At 53.4% G+C, this 18629-nt stretch overlaps 1 protein-coding gene across 4 annotated transcripts in view; it reads right to left on the reverse strand.

Annotated features, from left to right (window-relative positions):
• htr2cl1 (5-hydroxytryptamine (serotonin) receptor 2C, G protein-coupled-like 1) overlaps positions 1 to 18629 on the reverse strand; it is a 70232-nt gene that overhangs the window by 22909 nt on the left and 28694 nt on the right. For 2 of the 4 annotated variants that reach the window (XM_057028107.1, XM_057028106.1), the window contains exon 1: positions 17545 to 17966. The exons of 1 other annotated variant lie outside the window; for it this stretch is intronic. The gene's annotated coding sequence lies outside the window, so the exon portion shown is untranslated. Of the gene's footprint in view, positions 1 to 17515; positions 17967 to 18629 lie in introns of those variants that run through there. One more of the 4 variants, XM_057028109.1, reaches the window with a different exon arrangement.

Consider the following 18629-nt stretch of genomic DNA (forward strand, 5'->3'; position numbering starts at 1 on the left):
ATCGTCTTCAGATTCGCCTGCGCCGTCGCGTGTGTCCGCTCGGACCGATATCGACTCGGACCGCAACGCCATTGATTTTCTCCGCTTTGTCAGCTCTCGTCTCTTGTTGCTGCTAACTGTGGAAGCCGATACGGAGAGAAAGAAACGCGTAAAATAACTCGCCAACCCATCGACTATCACTCCAATTAGATCCACTATAGATGCTAACGCGGCAGAATTTACAACAGAATTTACTTTTACAAAATGTTGACTGATGAGTGCACAGCAGAGATTAGCGGTCAGATTAGCGCTCACTGAGCAGGAACAGAGATTCGTTCATAACTTGTTGCGTCGTGCACTTGTTTAGCTCATACGGGGTCACTCCCGATGCATTCGTCATAAGCTGCTGCCTGAGCATTCAGGCAATTAAAGTAGCATCTTTTGATGCTCAAGTCTTAATTGGGTTTGCCTACAGGGCTAATCAGCAACAAGCAATAAAGTGCACTTGTCCAAGGTTAGCGGATTGGAGAGCGCTAGCTAACAGAAATTGATTGGAATCCGGTCAAAAGAAAAGGTTGCTTACCAAAGCCAAGTCAAAACCCTCCCCGTAAAGATGTTAGCAAGGCTTTAGGGGATGTTTAAAATCACAAAGGGCAGCATTTGTCCACGATAGCGGGGACGTCTCCGTCACGATGCGACACAACACCAGGTGTCAAAGGGGATCGATTGTTGTCAAGAGCGACCAACTGTTGAACACGGAGATGAGAACCAGACGGGACCCGAGCGGAGCGACTGACACGCGATCGACATTCCGATCACGCTTGACTCACAGCGACTCCGCCGCCCGGGGGCATTTCAGCTGATTGCGTTGGCCTCTCATTTGGGATTGTTTTTCCTTAAACTTGCTTAAGTCGTCAATGCGGGATCAATCGTTAGCACGCACGCCAAACATGAGAGGAAGGCAGAAAATGATCCGCTTTAGCTACAGCCGCCGAAAATATCTGAGACGCAGCGTTAAAAGCGTCGTTGAATTAGCCCGCGGGTTGTTTACGCGGCCAAATGAAACACAGATGATCCGCGCTGACCTTGAATATCCTAAAATGATCCTCTTCCCGCCGTAATTTCACCCTGAATGACCGGTTTAGGCGTGAAAACGGAGGAAACAACAGCAAAATAAGAAGCGCCTCTTTAGTGAACACGCTAATGACCTCTGACCTCCTGGGCCACTGAACCGCGGCGTGAGCTGAATCCAAACGTACGGGGACGTTTCACCACCAACGACACCCGCTGGTGACAGTGTTGTTTATACTTCCCCTTTCTGAACCAGCATGAATGTTTTAGCATTTGTAGCTACCAAAAAATGCCACAAATCAGTTTGGTTTTGTGTCAAACTGCGCAGATCGGAGTCGATCGGAATAGTCGAGTGCTCTTTTGGCGTGCAGCACGCCGCCACTCCACGTTAGCAGTTATTCTCGCCCTTCGCCGACTCTCTCAGAGTTTATTATTTCTCCATTAAAATCCCGGGCGGCTCCGTGTAATTGACTCCACAACTGGCTCTTAATGAAAAAACACATCCCATTAGCGGTGAAGCTCGGCTAGCGCGTGTTTCAAGTCGCTCCGCGGAAGATAACGCTCGTTCAGAGCAGCTATTGTAGCGGCGTCTGCGGCCTTGTCCGGAGTCGATAACATTATCTCCGACACTCTTTTGCACCTCTTTAATCGGACCGCGACCGTGCGAGTCAATCTGCATAATGAGGCAGCCGGGGGCCTGCGAGGGCGCTTTGTGACAGCAGCGAGTGCGCTGGAGCGGAGAAAGCCTGCGCTAGCAGTCAGGAAACATCGGCTCGGACGATGGGAACGCTGACTGCAAGTTCACAATGAGTAAATAATGAGGAAAGGGGGATAATCTTCTATAAACACCCCCATCTCCCCTCCTTCTCCTCCTCTTTTACCCATCAGTAAGAGGGTCACCTTATAAAGGGTCCTACTCAAGGTTTCTTCCTGTTCAAAGGGAGTTTGTCCCGTATCTCAGGAGACAAGCTCGGGGTTTCAGCCTCACTGGTATCAGACACCAGGAAAGAGCCCAGTGGAATTACTCGCATAGTCACGGACTGAAATGCTTAAAGGTATTTGCTGTGCTAGCATAATATTAGCTTTGATAATCAGGCTTTTGTACTTAGCGTTGTTTGATGATGAACTTCCCGCTAGCTCCCCCTTTACAACCCCTGAGTTTTCTTTGAAGAGCAAAGACTATCAGAGATTTTCTTTAATGAAAGACAGTCCTCTGCTCTGATCAGTTAGCATTAGCCCTTAGGTTCAGTGGGAGTAAAGTTTCTAGGCCGAGCTAGCATGTTTTCAGAAAGCAAGGACCTGGCTAAAGGCAGAGTCAAAGATCAAAGCAGGAGATCTGAAGTTGAAAGGAAAGTTGCTGCTTTTGAGGAGTGTTTCGGAAGGAGCAGCTTAACCCGTCGTTCTACGTTCTCTTCAGGACAGACGATTCTTCTGTTCCCTCCTTCCTTCGGTCTTGCACGGCTCCAGGGAGCCACCCTCCGTAGCATCCAGGACCATGCCACCAGCTGCTGCCGTGAGGCTCATATCTGAGCTCCCTCCTCCATCCTGCCGTCCTTTCAAGGCAGCCGCTCTTCCTCCGCTGACCTCGTCCTTAAATCTCCATCGTGTCCTCGGTCTGGACCGTCTCGTTACACCCTCAGCCTTCCTAAAATGTCTCGGTATTGCTCCGCCGCATCGCCTGTCGCTTCACGTTCGTCACCGCGGCTGCTCCGCGTCACCTTGCCCGGGCTCGAGGCCGCGCTCGACCCAAAGAAGTCTGCTGATTCGGAGAGTAAATGACGGAGGGTCAAAGATTTGAGTTATTCCACTCTTCTTATCATCTACTCACAGCCTCCGTGCTAATCTCACATCAAGTATCGATCTGTTGTGTTAGCGGTGACTTAGCCACTTCTTCAAAGTGATTTTTTTTTTTCTGGAGGCCAACAATGATTACATCAGAGCGGGTAAATGTCATGGTCATCTACCACGTGCTAACCAGATTAGCTCACATTTTCTGCGTGTCTGTTCCGATGGCCTCTGTTAGCATACCGTGAACATTTAGGTTGACTGGAGACTGAAGCGTAGCTGAGGAAAAACAGGAAATGGAGGGGAAAACAAAATATGTTGGCTCGTGTGCGTTAATTAGCAGATGTGCTAATTAGCGGTGTGCTACTATGGAATAACCTGTTCTGTTAGCTTTGAGAGGCTGCCACATTTCAGTGTTGCCAACACGGGAGAAGGAACAACCGCACGCTTCATGTGTGTCTGAACGTTAACGTGGATGAGTTGGAGAATGTTTACTCTGCTAGCACTCGGTGAAAGATCACGTTATCACACAGAGTTTCTGTTAATCACGAAGATAATTAGGAAAATGAAAGGAGATACGGAGAAGGAAGAAGAGGAGGAGTCTGAAGACGTCATGACAGTAGGAAATGACAAATTACCGAGAGAAGCAGCAGCAAAAACATGTCACGTTTGTGTTTTACTTTCAAGTTCGTGAGCATATTCCCGTTATCCCCCAACACCCCGCCCCTAGCCCCTCCCACCCTGCCATAGCCACTCCCACACCACCCACCCCTTCCCAAATCGCCAAGCCCCTCCCACTCCGCCCCAGCCCCGTCCCACATCCCCAGCCCCTCCCACATCACCCAGCCCCTCCCATAGCCCCTCCCACATCTCCCAGCCCCTCCCACATCACTCTGTTTGCGGAACCTTTTGAGACTCGACTTCTTCAGATACTGATAAAGAAAATTACACCGTCAGAATTTATCAGTGTATAAATCGCACACGCGTGTGAGGCTGAGAGTGTTTTCCTGCGCAGGCATATGTCTGCGCTTCATGAGGTCTGTGTGTGTGTGTGTGTGTGTGTGTGTGTGTGTGTCTGTGTGTGTGTGTGTTGTCAGTGACCCCACGCACCGGCTGTCTGACTGATTCGCCGTCCGTCGCCACCAACTGAGATGGGAAACAGGCGATGAGAGATAGAGGGGGGGGGAGGGGGGGGTTATATGAGGGGAGGGGGAATAGAAACGTCCTGGAGACACGCTGGTTAAGATTCACTAGTCTGCTTCCATGGTTCACCCGACCACCATCCTGACCCAACTCACAGAGCTGGAAGTTAATTAACAGTTGTAGTCAGTCACTGGTGCTGGTCAGTGATCCAAACCTGCCCCCAAGTTAGAGACCTGAACGGGAGCACGGACCCATTTATGGGGTCCACTAACACTGGCAGGAACCCAGAACTGGAACTGGAACTAGAACTGGAACTAGAACTGGTTCTGGACGGGGAGGAGAGGAGAGGAGAGGAGAGGAGAGGAGAGGAGGAGGAGAGGAGAGGAGAGGAGAGGAGAGAGGAGAGGAGAGGAGGGGAGAGGAGGAGAGGAGAGGAGAGAGGAGAGGAGGAGAGGAGAGGAGGGGAGAGGAGAGGAGAGGAGAGGAGGGGAGAGGAGGGGAGAGGAGAGGAGAGGAGAGGAGAGGAGAGGAGAGGAGAGGAGAGGAGAGGGGAGGTGTTTCTCATCCTGTTTGTTTTTCATTAGCTCCTTTAAATCAAATGAGGGGCTGAGAGGGAGACATGGAGGGGCAGGAAGGAACGCCAGAAGTGGAGAGAGAGGAGAGAGGGAGGAGAGAGGGAGAGAGGGAGAGGGAGGGAGAGAGGGAGAGGGAGTTCTCATGGAGGTGGTGACACCAGCTGGGCTCAGAAAGAAGAGATCAAGGCTCACAGGTAGCAACATTTTTCGTGGGTCCGGCAGAGGGGCGGTAATCAAGGCAGAGGTCATCGGGAGGTCAATTCTATGAATTCTTTTGCTGCTTTGATGAATCATTGATGGGATGTGGTGCTCTGTGAAAGCAGCCATCGGGACTGACGGCCCATAATCTCGAAGCATTAGCTTCAGTAGCCGGGGTAGAACTACAGACTCCACAGAGGAAAGGCCAGGACCCGCTCCAGGACCCGGTCGGTCGCTCGGCTGCTCCGGTGAGGGGTTGGTGGCTCCCTCGGCCACTCCGTTATTTTTAATGTATCAGAAGAGCTCCAGCAGGTTCCTTTAATCATAGCCGCTGCTATATCTGTTAGCATGCTAGCAGAAATCTCCAATCAGAAGACAGTTAGCTAGCATAATGAGAGGCATAAGGTTTCACATGGCCGGTTCGGCTAAACTTCTCATCCGTTTAATTGTTTCATTTCAAACGTAGCTTGAAGGTTCAACGCGAGCCCTGAATCCTGATGAGACTTCAGGAAACGGAGGAAAAAAAAGACTTCCTGAACGCCACTGGATCACGATTAACACGGTTTCTGCCTTTTATTATGGAACAAAGTGCTTTCGAGGACAAAACTCAACGAGGGACCGTTCCGGGAGCGTTCGGGTCCAGATGAAACGCTGGCGAACTTGTTTATGGATCCGAGGGAGAGGAGTCTGGATGGATGAGGTGATCCTGTGGATCCCTGTGGGTGGCAGATGGGGCGGACAAATACGCCCGAGCTAATAAAAAAAAAAATGCTTTCACCGCGTCTGATTTTATCGTTAAGGACAAATCGAGTTTAGGATGCAAAGCTGACTACAGCCCTTTGGTTCTGGGGGCAGATCAATAAGCCCCGCCCCCGTCGTTCCCGATATCGTCCATTTATTCGCAGACAAACGATCATGGAGTCAGAGCTGAGGGGAAGAGGCCGCGCCACCTGGAGTTATGCTAATGCTACATCTGTGGCAGCAGAACTGGTGTTGGGTTACAACTGTGCAAGCCCCGCCTCTTTCGTGCTAGTTTTATGCTACCGCTATATTTAGGAAGTTCTACACAAAAGAGTGCAGTTAAGAGAGCGAAAGTTGAAGAGAGGAGATTGACAGCTAACGTGTTTTAGGAGCTAATTCCTTTTCTTGTCGCTGTCCACGCCCCCGTTGAAGAGGTTAGCGCCCACGCCCATGTGCCACAAAGACTCATTCAAATTTGTTAAAGGAAGCGTGGGCTGGAAGCTAGCGACCAGAGCCAGCCGCCATAAGTGAGTAAACGAATAATTCGGATCGGCCAGGCCCTGACAGATTTGCACATGGTGCTTGCTAGCGTGGGCGAAGGATGTGCGTGCCTCCGTCTGTTGGGACTAAAAGTGGACTTGCGCGATGCTAAAGCGACTCTTTCCTCTCATCTTTCTCTCATTTCCTCCTACTGTTGTCAAAACAACCGACAGACAACAGCGACGAAGCTATGCACCACCAGAGATGCTTCATTCAAAAACATACAAATAAGCTAAATGTTCCAAAGCTGCCTAAAGTTCCGGGGATGGTTCTGTGGTTGAGGGTTCTGTTCCAGCTCAGGAGCTCGCGCTGGCATGCTAGCCCGACTGGAGGCTATAAATTGGCCCCAGCTGCGATGAACCGGTGACCACAGGGATTAGCTCCAGGATTGCGGAGCAGTTAACAAGAAGAGGGTGGATGTGAACGCCCCCGGATGATCCAGTTAGCGGTGAAGCTACGCTATATATACATTTGCTAACAGCATCGCTGCCAGAATCATCAGGGGCAAACAGCTGTCTGGATGCGACTGCAGGTTCCACCCAGTCTCCCTGGTGCCACTGCTGTGCCCATTAGCCACAAGCTAATTACCCAGCAGCTCTCCCTGTGGGACTGCCTAGCCCCACACTAAGCTAATTAGCATGTACCTGATTGAACAGGGCAGCGCTGAGCGAAGTGGAACTAAGACAGCAGTGGGTTTTCAGTCAGGCCCAAATGTTTCCTGGGACGTTCCTCGTCTGCAGGACCGCGGCGTAAAGAGTTAGCTGGTGTTTCTGGTGTTCCCGTTAGCCAGTTAGCCATTTCTGGTGGGTCGGGAGGCGTCTGAGCGTGCCTCGGCCTCCACATTGCAGGCGCTGTGTGGGACGCAGGAGCGCACACAGCATGCACAATGAGGAGGCCGCCGCACGCCGGTTCCTCGGCACCGCTAATAGCCTCATCAGCGATTTGATGGGCTAACAAATGAGCCGGGTCTCTTTTAATGAAGCCAGAATAATTCTGAACGTTCTGAATGAGAACACTGAGGATTTTCTCCAGTTTGGTCCCGAAGTGGAACCTGCTGCTGTGGGAACGTTGAGAAACCCGACAGAAACGAGACGGCGAGCATTAAGATTCCACCCGCGTGGTCTCAGGTCCCAGAAACCCATTTTGCAATTCATGGGGCTAAAATAGAGCTTGGGTTGGGGGAATGGGGGGGGGCGTTCCAGAGCCTGGGAGGGGGCTGATTATCACCAGGGGCTTTTTAAAGAAAAAAAAAAAACACTTTAGAAAGAGTTTGAAATGCACGAGTCAGGCTCCAGGGGAACCGCAGGGTCTTCACTGGATACCCAGAACGTGGTCTGACCCGTCTGCCTCGTCGGAACAAAACTGGACAACAACTGGACCCTCGGCCGGTCTGGTAGAACCCTGACCTGTGTAGCGGGTTACCAGGTTAGCGAGGAGACCCTACCCAGAACCAGGTGGACTAGATCTCCCTGACCTTCTGGGCATTAGCACACTTTAGCGCCGCATTCTCTACATCCTCCAGTTTGCTGGTTTCCGCTGATGTTAGCGTCACGCAGGCCCGCGCTGCCTAAATGAATCCGTAATTATGTGGAGAAGAGACACGGAGAGAGCGTCTCCAAGTCAGAAGGCTAATAGCAACACGCTAGTAAGGCACCCGTGAGTCATTCTCCTCCTCCACACTCGTGCGGACTCCCTTCACTCATTTGCAATTATATTAAAAGAGGCGTCGTAGCATCGGAGGCTTCCCCTGCTGGAGTCTGAGGAGCCAGCGTTGGCTGGAGACCCCCCCCCCCCAGACAGCTGCTGCCGTCCTGGGGTCTGCTCAGGTCACCGAGTGGGGTGTCGCGCTATTCAGCACAGCTATGTAGCAGTTGACTAAAAGCTGGACTATCGTCAAGGTCTGAGCACCATTTCTTGGCTACCTAGCTAGCGTCTGGGAGTGCGTTTTGTTGCTAGCAGTGTTGGGAGTGTGATGAGCGCAGGAGCGGAAAAAAACCAGAAGCTGCAGCGGCTCCGACAATCCGAGCGTGCACGTGCATCCGGCACCATTAAAAGTCTTGGAATTCGTTTCGCCACCGCTGACCTCAGCAGACTCGCCTGAGCCGGTCGGCCTTAACGCGCTTCAGCTGTGGCTCCGCCTGCTCCCCAAACAGGCACGTGCACGCTCGCGCGCGTGTGTCCGGCAGCTAGCTGACCGGTCGATTCCCACATTTATCCGCGATTCACCCGCAGGAACTCGATGCGTGATGACTGAGTCGATAGCGACCGGAGGACCGGCAGAGACTGAACCTTCCAAACGGAACACAAAAGACAGGAGTCGGGCCACGAACCGCCCGCGCCGTTTAGCCCAGATTGCGGCGGCGTGCGAATGCTATCACCACGGACGGAGATAACGACGCCGCTTCCTCGCGGTGACCCGAAGACGCTCATTAAGGGCTCAGACTATTGCTAATGTAGCGTACGCGGGTTTGCGTGATTTTTCAGGGCTAAAAATACCCGGACGCACACACGTGCACCTCACGCTCCACCCCGAGACAGGAGCGCACGAGTCTGCGGCGTGAAGCTAACACACGCAACGTGATAGCTGCAGGAAAATGACACCATCTGCCTAATTGTTGTTATTTATTGCTTTGTTAGCTGGACTACGTCGCCTCCTCCGCCCTTCCCGTACGGCTAAACGGCTTTGGGCGCCGCTACTTGATGTTAGCATTTGTATGATGTAATGACGCTGTAAAGTGAATGTGGAGCAGCACAAACACACAAGCGTGTGCGCTAGGTAAGCTACGAGTTTGGCTAGCAAAGAGGATGAAAGCAGAAGCGACGGGAAATGCTAACATTAGCCTTCTGGATGTCCTTGTGGAGACATTGCTGAATTGAGCGCTCTCCCTGAGTGTGAGATTAAAGGGGGGCGGGTCAAACACCTCATCTGTCCAAGTGCCAAGGTCAAAGGTTAAATGTGTTCCATTGATCCAGCGAACGGAGGCTTGGGCGCCGTTTATCAGATTTACTTCCTGCTTTTCCCCCTCAGCTGAACGGCGGACGATTAAAAGAACAAAAATAGGCCCTGATCGCTTTACACTCCAGATTCAGATGCTAACTAGCATTTGCTTATGCGGAAAGAGCAGAAGCATTTGCGGCTTCTCCCAGCTGAGCGGTTGGAAAGCCCCTCCCCCTTGACCCGGGGAGACGGGTGCTGTGAGAGGGACGCTAGCTCCCTCGCTCCTCTAAATTACATTACATGAAAAAAAGAGGAGTTGCCAACGTTTAGTGTGGAACAGCGCGCTAATATGCTAATAGCATCCGCAGGAGGTACTGTAATGAACAAAGGAGACGTCCGCTGATGGAGCCCACGTGTCACGCTTACAAGGAATTACTCGCCAGGAGCCCTCTTGGGTTTACGTGATTTTAGCCTGTTAGCTTTAGATTTCCCAGCAGGCTCCAGCTAAATGGATTCACAGTGAACCTCCTCATGTCGGTAACAGCAACCTAGCCCCAACGCTGAGATGGCCCTTGCTCTCGTCGCTATGCTACAGCAATAGAGAATCGGGGGGGCCGGCTGGACAGTTCAGGACTAAAGCGCCGTCTCCTCCCTCCTGTCGGCCAGGGGGCGGGGCTGGAGGCGGAGAGCAGAGGGGGTGTGGCTGGAGGCGGAGAGCAGAGGGGGTGTGGCTTCTGACACACTTGGTTTTTGCACCTGGACCGCCTCCATCACCTGTAGACCTCCTCCATCACCTGTGGACCTCCTCTATCACCTGTGGACCTCCTCTATCACCTGTAGACCTCCTCCCTCACCTGTGGACCTCCTCTATCACCTGTGGACCTCCTCCCTCACCTGTAGACCTCCTCCATCACCTGTGGACCTCCTCCCTCACCTGTAGACCTCCTCCATCACCTGTGGACCTCCTCCCTCACCTGTGGACCTCCTCCCTCACCTGTAGACCTCCTGTATTACCCCATACCTCACTGGGGCAGCCAAAGCCTTGAAGGATCACCTGATGTTCACCAGACTAGAAGAGGTGTGAAGCACCTGACCCCAGACCAGCCAGACGGTTCCTCGACGGCAGGAAGTGTCAAGACTGAGTAAAGTTGTGAAAATCGCAGCCAGATGGAGGAAGGAGGAGCATCAAGTCATTCCTTTGATGACGGATCGCCCTAAAGATCAAAGTCATCCCCTCACCTGCGAGCCCCTCGTTAGCGGAACGTTCGCTTTCATCATCATTTTCTGACACCATCTCTGACGGAACGAGATCAAAGCCCGGGTGGAGGATCAAAGGATGCGCTGAGAAGATTGAAAGAGACAGACGACACAGTTCACGACCTCGGCCGCAAATGTGAGTGAAAACGGACGAGAGTGTTAGCATTGCGTTAGCATTTAAAACGCCATAAAACACTCATTTATCTGCATCCCAGGCTGACGACAGTCCCCACGATTCACCAGCCGTCAACACCAGCTGGTCACAACCACAGCAGACCATCAAACTCAGTCCGGTCGCCCCCGACAACCAAATCCTGACCGTGATTGACAGCGCTAATGTGACACAGACGCTACGATGGAACCATACGAGACGAGGAAATCCTCATTTTCGAATGGTGGGGGGCCGCCGTGACAGCTTCATTCTTCACGCCATACTTTCTGTGCACGTGCGCGTGCGTGTGTGTGTGATCCTGCACTTCCTGGAGAGCGTGAGAGCATGCTGGGAAATGTGTCAGCTTATGCTGAGGGGGCGGTTTGACTGACTTTATCAATAGCAGTGCAGCGCTAGCGCCCCAACAGCGCCTTGAAGGGCTGACTGATACCGATGGACGGTCGTGCGTCTGCGATGCTACCGTTAGCATTAGCGTGCTACGTCAGCAAACGTCCAATAACGTCGCCCCCTCGCACACAAACTGCCCCTTATTGCCGATTGGGGTCGCGGAGGGTCGCTGGAGTCTACCGGTGCAGACAGCGGGTGAGAGGCGGAAAGAGTCCCAGTACAGACGCTTCACACACCCTGAGGGGGGGGTGAAGGGGGGTGGGGGCGGGGCTAGAGTCTCCATAGCTGTGCATTGTGGGAGGAAACTGGAGGCATTGGGAGGCACTTGCTATGAGGTGACTGCTAACCCTGCAGTCTGAAACCAATCATTAGACCTTGTAACAGGAAGGTTAGCATGTTAGCTTGTTAGCGTGCAGTTCTGGTTGCTTAGCGCTGGAAGGCTACAGAACGGAGCAGGACCACACCTGTGTCATCCGCGGCCCATCGCACCGCTATAGTGGCCATTTTGGACTTGCTAACAGCATCGCAGTTTTATTTGTGCTAACTTGCGATGCTTTATTTAACAATCCTCTGTTAGCATTAGCTAGACACTGGAGGATACGAGGCCGTCCGCGCACCTGAACCATTTATGCCTTCAGCCTAAGGACTTGGAATCTGGTGCTGCCGTCGTGTGGGAGCAGTTTTCTCCAGGCGATTAGTGTGTTTCACCTGTCTCCGTGAGTCGGGCGGACAGACGGCATCTGTTCGCCGCGCCGCCCCGCTGACACGGGTCTTTGTTCTGCAGCAGGAACCTGACAGGATTCCTGCCGCGCGGTGTCAGGAACGTGTCGGCGGCAGGTTTTACAGGAGGCCGTAGCGTCGCCGCAGACACAGACGCATCACACGCCGAACGCGCAGGAGTCTTTTCACAATGAAGCCAGATCCAATCAAAGCCACCCAAACTCATTTTCTCGCTCGTTCGCGTTCACGGTTTCCACTTTCAAAAGAACGAGTAATGGAACCTCCTGGAACTTAACATCGGGAAAAAGGGGGCGAGGAGTCGGAACGGCGCCCGGAGCGATACGGACGGGACGGCATAAACAGGTTACGGATCGGATCAGACAGTTCTGTCGCAGAGGAGACCGAGTTCTCCCCGTCAGGGAGACGACTCGGTGAGTTCAGAGCCGAGTCCGATGGGAAGAGAATCGATAACGCGGAGACGGAGGGGAAGAGAGGCCCGGTTCTCTCTGACAGCTTCACGTCAATAAACCGGATTTTCACGGTAAAAAACGTAGTTTTCCGTCGGTAGCGGCAACGAACAAATATGGGTAGAAGGCCGTGTGGTCTCGAGAGTCACGTTTGTGGAGCTTGAAGCTCTAAGAGTGCTTCGGCGAACGCTTGGGAAGCAACCAAACATGCTAGGTTAGCATCTTAGAGCGAGCGACACGGAGCGCTAGTCAGCAACTGATGAATGAAGGACCAGCGCAGTGCCAATGGGGGGGGCTGTGATAGCTAATCAAGCTAAAAGCAACCAAATCCCAGCTAGCGTTGATGCTACCCCACCACACCTGCCTTCTGCTAACGAAGGAACCAATCAGAAGCGTCCAGCGGCTTCTGTCTCCTGATTGGCTGCCGTCTAACAGGAGGCCTTGGACGAACGTCTGCTTTTTTTCCTCCCTTTTTAAAGAAAAACGGGATTCGTCTCCTTGAGTTGCTGCCCTGGACGCCGTCGCCGTGGTCGCTCCCATCTGTCGCTCTGCTTCTGTCCTCGGATCTTTGTGGGAATGTTTCCAAAATAGAAAATCGCTCGCTGCTTTTATTTGACTCTTGTCCTTCGTCCTTCTCGGGGGTTTCGTCCTCTTTGTTCTCCCCCACTTTTGTCCCTCGTCTCTGCAAACGTACCGACCTTCCAACCACCATCAGGGGGGTTAGCACATGCTAGCATCTTCCATGTAAAGTCAAGGCCGTGCGTAACCCTCTCCCGGGTCCTTCCCACCTGTCCTTGGCTTAGGGACGTGGTTCCGGGTCAGAGGGTGCGAGGACTGAACCTGTGACCCGAACAAGTATCACCCTATTCTGGTGATCCATCAGAAATATTACTGCCAGCTAATGCACGTGCTCGTGCACGTGGACACGAAGCCTTCGTACGGCTCAACTCAGCCGGAACAACTACGGCGGAGCAGCGGCCGCCACGGTTCTGCTAGCACGTCTGTCCTCACTCTGCTGCCGTTATGGGTAACTGAAGGATCCATGCACACGATGCTGAGCCGAGAGGGCGGGGCTGAGATTTATGGAACAGGAGGGAGTGTAGCGCGCTGCTTCGCTGCAAAGACAACGCATTAGCGCTAATGCAAACGCAATGCTAATCTCCAGGCTGTGGGACAAATTAGCCTTTGTGTCGGATTTAGGCAGTCAGAGCAGTAAGGGGGGGGGGGCATTGCTCTGGCACACCTGTCCAGGACTCCACAGCTCTTAGCGACACCTTTAAAGCTCAGCTTCAGCGTGCCGAGGTTAGCCTCAACCAGCCTGAACTAGCCTGAACTAGCCTCAACCAACTTCAGCCTCAACCAACTTCAACCAGCTTTAACCAGCCTCAACCAGCCTCACCCAACCTCAACCAGCCTCAACCAGCCTCAACCAGCTTCAACCAGCCTCAACTAGACTCAACTAGACTCAACCAGCTTCAACCAGCCTCAACCAGCCTCAACCAGCCTTGACCAGCCTCAACCAGCCTTGACCAGCCGGGTGGACGGAGGCGACAGGCGGCCCTGGTGGGTTTGGCTGAAGCCTCTGAAGCTCTGATGAGGACGAAGCTGAGAAGTTGGTAAACTGACAAGCAGGAGTGTATTTTATCCTGTGTGTGTGTGTGTGTGTGTGTGTGTGTGTGTGTGTGTGTGGTCGTTGTATCAAACGTCGCGATGCTGCGAGACAGTTCCTGAGGGCGAGAAAGGAGGTGAGTAGAATACAGATCAAAGGGAGACGTAAGAGAGAGAACAGGCGCTGAAAGAATGTTTCCAAGTAGTGACGCAGGGCTAAACTCAACCAGGCTAACCTCAACCAGGCTAACCTCAGCCAGGCTAACCTCAGCCAGGCTAACCTCAACCAGGCTAACCTCAGCCAGGCTAACATCAGTTGTGCTAACCTCAACCAGGCTAACCTTGATCGGGCTAACCTCGTCCGTGCTAACCTTGACCGGGCTAACCTCGTCCGTGCTAACCTCATTACAGGCTGGCTAATGTAACGCTCCTAAAACTTATGTTCCAGGGATATTTTTGATACTTCTCTAGCGTCTGTAACCATTAGCATCAGCATTAGCAAGTCAGTTTTAAACATGCCTGCTTGCAAAAAACAGAAAGAAGAACATGGACACACAAAGGACGATGAGGGAACAGATAAAAGGAAACGGGGATTAGGAAGCGCGAGGGAACATTTTCTAGATCACCTTTTAGATGAAGGCGGTGGGGAAAAGAGGGAAAAGGGGAAATAAATGGAGTGAAAGAGATGCAGAGAGGATGAAGGAGGATCAGGAAAAAGAAGGAAAATTAAAAAATACTCGACTGTGACGGCGTGAGAGACGGATGAAAAGGCATCAAAGGAGAAATATGACACATGAAAGGACAAACACAAAAAGAGACAATAACGGAGGAAAAAAGAAGCGATAAAGGGAGGATGGAGGGAATTATGCAGCAAGGCTCTCGGACAGAGAGGAAGGAAGGGAACGCTGAAGACGGGAAGCCTGGAAATATCAATAGCAAGCAGCGGCGCTCACAAGGTTGAAAGGATTTATTCCAAAAATCACCGCTTTACATGATTAAAGCTACTCGCGGCCCCGAGGTTAGCCAACATAATCGCTTTGCCTCTTTCATGCTAATCACATCAAACAAGCTAGAACGAGCAACAGGAAGTGGTAAAAGGGAGGGAAGGCGCGAAAACGGGCCCGATGACATTACACGCCGCAGGGGGGGAAATGGGGGGGGGCGCCAGAGAGATGCTAATTCTGCGCCCAAACCTCGTGTATCGTCAAAGCTAACGAAGGTGCATCATCTGCATAAAGAAGCATCCTGGGATCAGCTCAAGGTCCGGAACATTAAACGGGACGACCGTTCCAGGTGAACCGGCTGAATCCGTCCTCAAGAACCGGGATAGCTCTGGCGGGCGGGGACCCGGTCACCCTCGGAGCCGGGTCACGGGCCACCGGATCCACGAGGTGGCCCCGGTCCATCTGTCTGGACCAGGTTGGGCTTGTGTTAGCGTGGAGACTTGGAACGTTGCCTTTAAATATCATCATCAGCGCAACTCTCGGTTTACAGTGTCGCCAAGGCTTGTAGCTCCTGTTTAGCCTCTGGGCTGAGTGTAAACCAGCGCTGATGCTAACATGCTAACAGATCGGTTGTTTGGTTAAACTTGACATTGATTGACTCGGCTGTCGGACCCTCGGTCGATGACACAAAGGTCACCACAGCTGAATCCCCCCCCCCCCCCACCAAAGTCCACAGTTTAAACACCGTCGGTTCGCTACAAGGCCTCCGACGTCGCTAGCGCCTTTCATGCGGCGCGAGCGCCTAGCAACGACTCTTCAGAGTGGCTGAAGTGGACTCGGCTGACGCAGAAGTGATGCTGCATTAAAAGACGACTCTGGATAATAGAGGACAAAGAAGAAGACGGGTCAAGGCGAACCAGGTTAGCGCGCTACAAGAATGCTAGTCTTCACATTTTCACTCCCTTTTGGCAAAATACTGTAAATACGAGCAGCGCTAGTTGAAGCTCCTCCGTTTGTGGAGGAAATGCTAAAGTAGCTTCACATCCAGAGCTGCTTCTTGGATCCAGACGCGTCCGGTCGGCCCAAATGTTCCCAAAAACTGGAATAATCGGAGTTTCTAACCGGTTAAAATTGCATCGGCTGCAGTTAAACTGTTGTTGAACATCTAAATCCACCTTCCATCCATTTAGCTCCATCCTGGTCACATTAAGGCCGTACCAGCCCTAAATCCCCATCTTGATGCTATAAATCCGCCTCCAGCCTCGCGATTAATGATATTACACAGTGGCAAAGCCAGCGGATCCCATTTTAGATCCCGAATATTCCAACAAAGCAGGCGAAGAAGCTTCCAGCTCACATGGTTGGAACCAAAAACTGCACCCAGACTGGAGAAACTGACCCCAAACGTCTTTGAATGATCGTTTTACTGTGTTAGCTCGGACTCACCGCGCGGCTTTGCTTTGCTAGCTGCTAGCATTTGTTTACCCACTTAGGATTCAATCTTTTTGTTTTCAAGGCAAACAAAAGCTGTCGTGTGGTGACGAGCGAGGCGCAATCAGACTCCAGCAGGTTCTATATGTAGAAGAAGAGGGTTCAGGGGCTGATTGGGTCCGCTAGCACCAGCCCAGGCTACCGCCCCGCTAGCCTCGTCCCCAGGACGGGTGTTCTGTCCACACAATCAAGGTTGCGGGAAAAATCCCGGCCGGCGGAACTTCGGAGGAGCGGAATCACTTCGTCCACTTTTATTTACGTCTTTGCTGCGAATACGTCAAAAGCTAAGCTAGCAACAGGTGGCAGGTTAGCAGAGAGAGGATGGTTCTCACAGCAGTGGACCACCCTGGATCACATGGGCTGCGTGCACATCACAGGCGTGTTGTTGCTGCTACCCCCCCAGCAGACCCCGCCCCCAGCAGACCCCGCCCCCCATATTCCCCTTTGTTCCGCTACATTCTGAGACTCTGCTACAGACGGTTTTTCTCTCAGGGAGACCAAATCAGACGGAGCCTCACGGTCGCCTCCCACTGGTGGGGATGATGGGTGACAGGGCGCCGCTGCAGCCTAGCATGTGAGCATGAAGCTAGTCCACGCTGGGCGAGGAAACATTAGCTTTTCTTTTTGTTTTTAATGCTAACTTAACTTAAAAGGACCGCCAGGCCCAGACCAGGACAGGAACAGGAAGGACCCTCACTACTACGCTAAAGAAGATGCTAACTGCTAAGATGCTCGGATCATTTCACAACCGAAGCTAAGTCATAAGCTAGCTGGTTCAAAGTCCTGAGTTGCTTCCTAAAATTGATCACTTTGCTCCGATCCGCCCGACTGCGACGTCACGTCGTTAAGGGTTGACTGAGGCAGATGACGTAGTTGGAGGACACGGGACAACTAAAAGGGTCCAAAATTGTCCCCCGCTCTAATCCTCCCTGGAGGCAGGTGGATTAGCGGGATACGCGCGCGCGCGTGCACACGCGGAAACGCACAGCTGATGATCTAATTCCCATTGCGGTGCAGGCATTTGCGGCTCCCCGCAGACCCCCCCCCGGGACGGACACGCGGGCGGCCACGCCCTCTCCGGGCAAAACGGCGACGTCTGCCGGGTTTTTAGCGCCGCTGCGCACGTGCGTGCGTGAATGAATCAGGGTGGGAACAGCATCCCTCAGAATTTCCCTCTTTCACCGGAAGTCCCCGCTAAAAAGACGCTTTGTCACAAGAATTGAGGAGTTTCCCTCCAGTCACTTGACTCTACTGCGCACCGCGCGATGTGTGACCCACGCGCCCGCGCACGCACGCGCCGGCAGACACCGTCCAGCAGCAGCATCTAGGCTCACATCCCCGCCGGTGGGACGCGCACACGCCGAGCGCTCCGACCGATCACCCCAAAGTTTCCTCCCACACGTGACCTCTCTGAACTCACAGACGTCCCACATGTCCCCGCCACATGTTCCCGCCACATGTCCCCGCCACATGTCCCCGCCACATGTCCCCGCACTCACACGTCAATCACGGGCTTTTGTTCGCTCACCCTCGCGAGGGAACCGTCAGTTTCTCCAAGTTGCTGCTCCGCGCGTGCGGGCTACATCCTCCCCGTGTTCCGGCTCCTCGCCTTTGCGTCCGCGTGCGCGGTGAGTCCCCACTTGTTTGCTCTTCACGCACGCAAAGCGCGCAGCCGCCGGCCAACTTGGACAGGAAGGAGAACGCGCGGCAGCCTCCGCGCACCTCCCGCCGCTTCAGTCCGTCCCAGCCGCGGCGGCATCGCACGCGCTCCGCGGGTCCGTGGTGGGTTGCGGGGGGGAAGGGAGGGGGGTTGTTAGGTCTGCGCGAAAGAGGGGTTAAAGTTCCGGATCAAACAAAAGAAAGAGACTTCTTTAAAAATGGGCTCGGAGGAACATCCGTCCGCTGGAGGAGCAGCAGGAGGAGGAGGAGGAGGATGAAGGACTCCTGACTGGAGGAGAGCGCGAGGTGGAGAGAGAGGTGGGGGAGAGAGAGGTGGGGGAGGGAGGGAGGGAGGTGGGGGGGGGGGAGGCTCCGTCCACCGCGAGTTGACTCCTGCATCCAGATTGAAACGGTGTGCGCAAAAACACACCCACAAAAAGCATCAAAGGCGGGGGGGGGGGGGGGTGGTAACAGGGAGCCGTGCACGCGCCGAGCGCCAAACACGCAAATCGTGAGGGATTGGGTCGTTTCGATGCTGGGATCGCCGAGCGCGCGGCTCTGGAAAGGTGATGAAAGCGCAGCGGTGCGTAACGGCGCTGCGCACCGAGGAGAGCGCGCGGAATGTTAAGCGCGTGCCCCCCCCCCCCCCCCCCCCCCCCCCCCGGTCTGGGACGTTTCATCACGTGCGAAATGAGCTCCCGCAACTGTGAGTCGCGCGGCTCTTTGTGGATTCAACGCAGCCAGGTGTGATGGATCTTTAACGGGGTTCATCTGCGGATCCACCCGGGTCGGATCCCCCCTCCGCGGTGCCGGAAGTGCGTCACTGCGGTTCTCATTCACCGGAACACGCAGCCAAGGCGACGCTTTTTCCCACTTTGGCTGCAGATGTGGAAAAAACAGACAAAAGGCAGAAACATCTGCCCCGTCTGGGGGCAACAGGGCATCCAGGTGCGC

Source organism: Takifugu flavidus, chromosome 3, assembly GCF_003711565.1.
Source record: "Takifugu flavidus isolate HTHZ2018 chromosome 3, ASM371156v2, whole genome shotgun sequence".
Taxonomy (NCBI): Eukaryota; Metazoa; Chordata; class Actinopteri; order Tetraodontiformes; family Tetraodontidae; genus Takifugu; species Takifugu flavidus.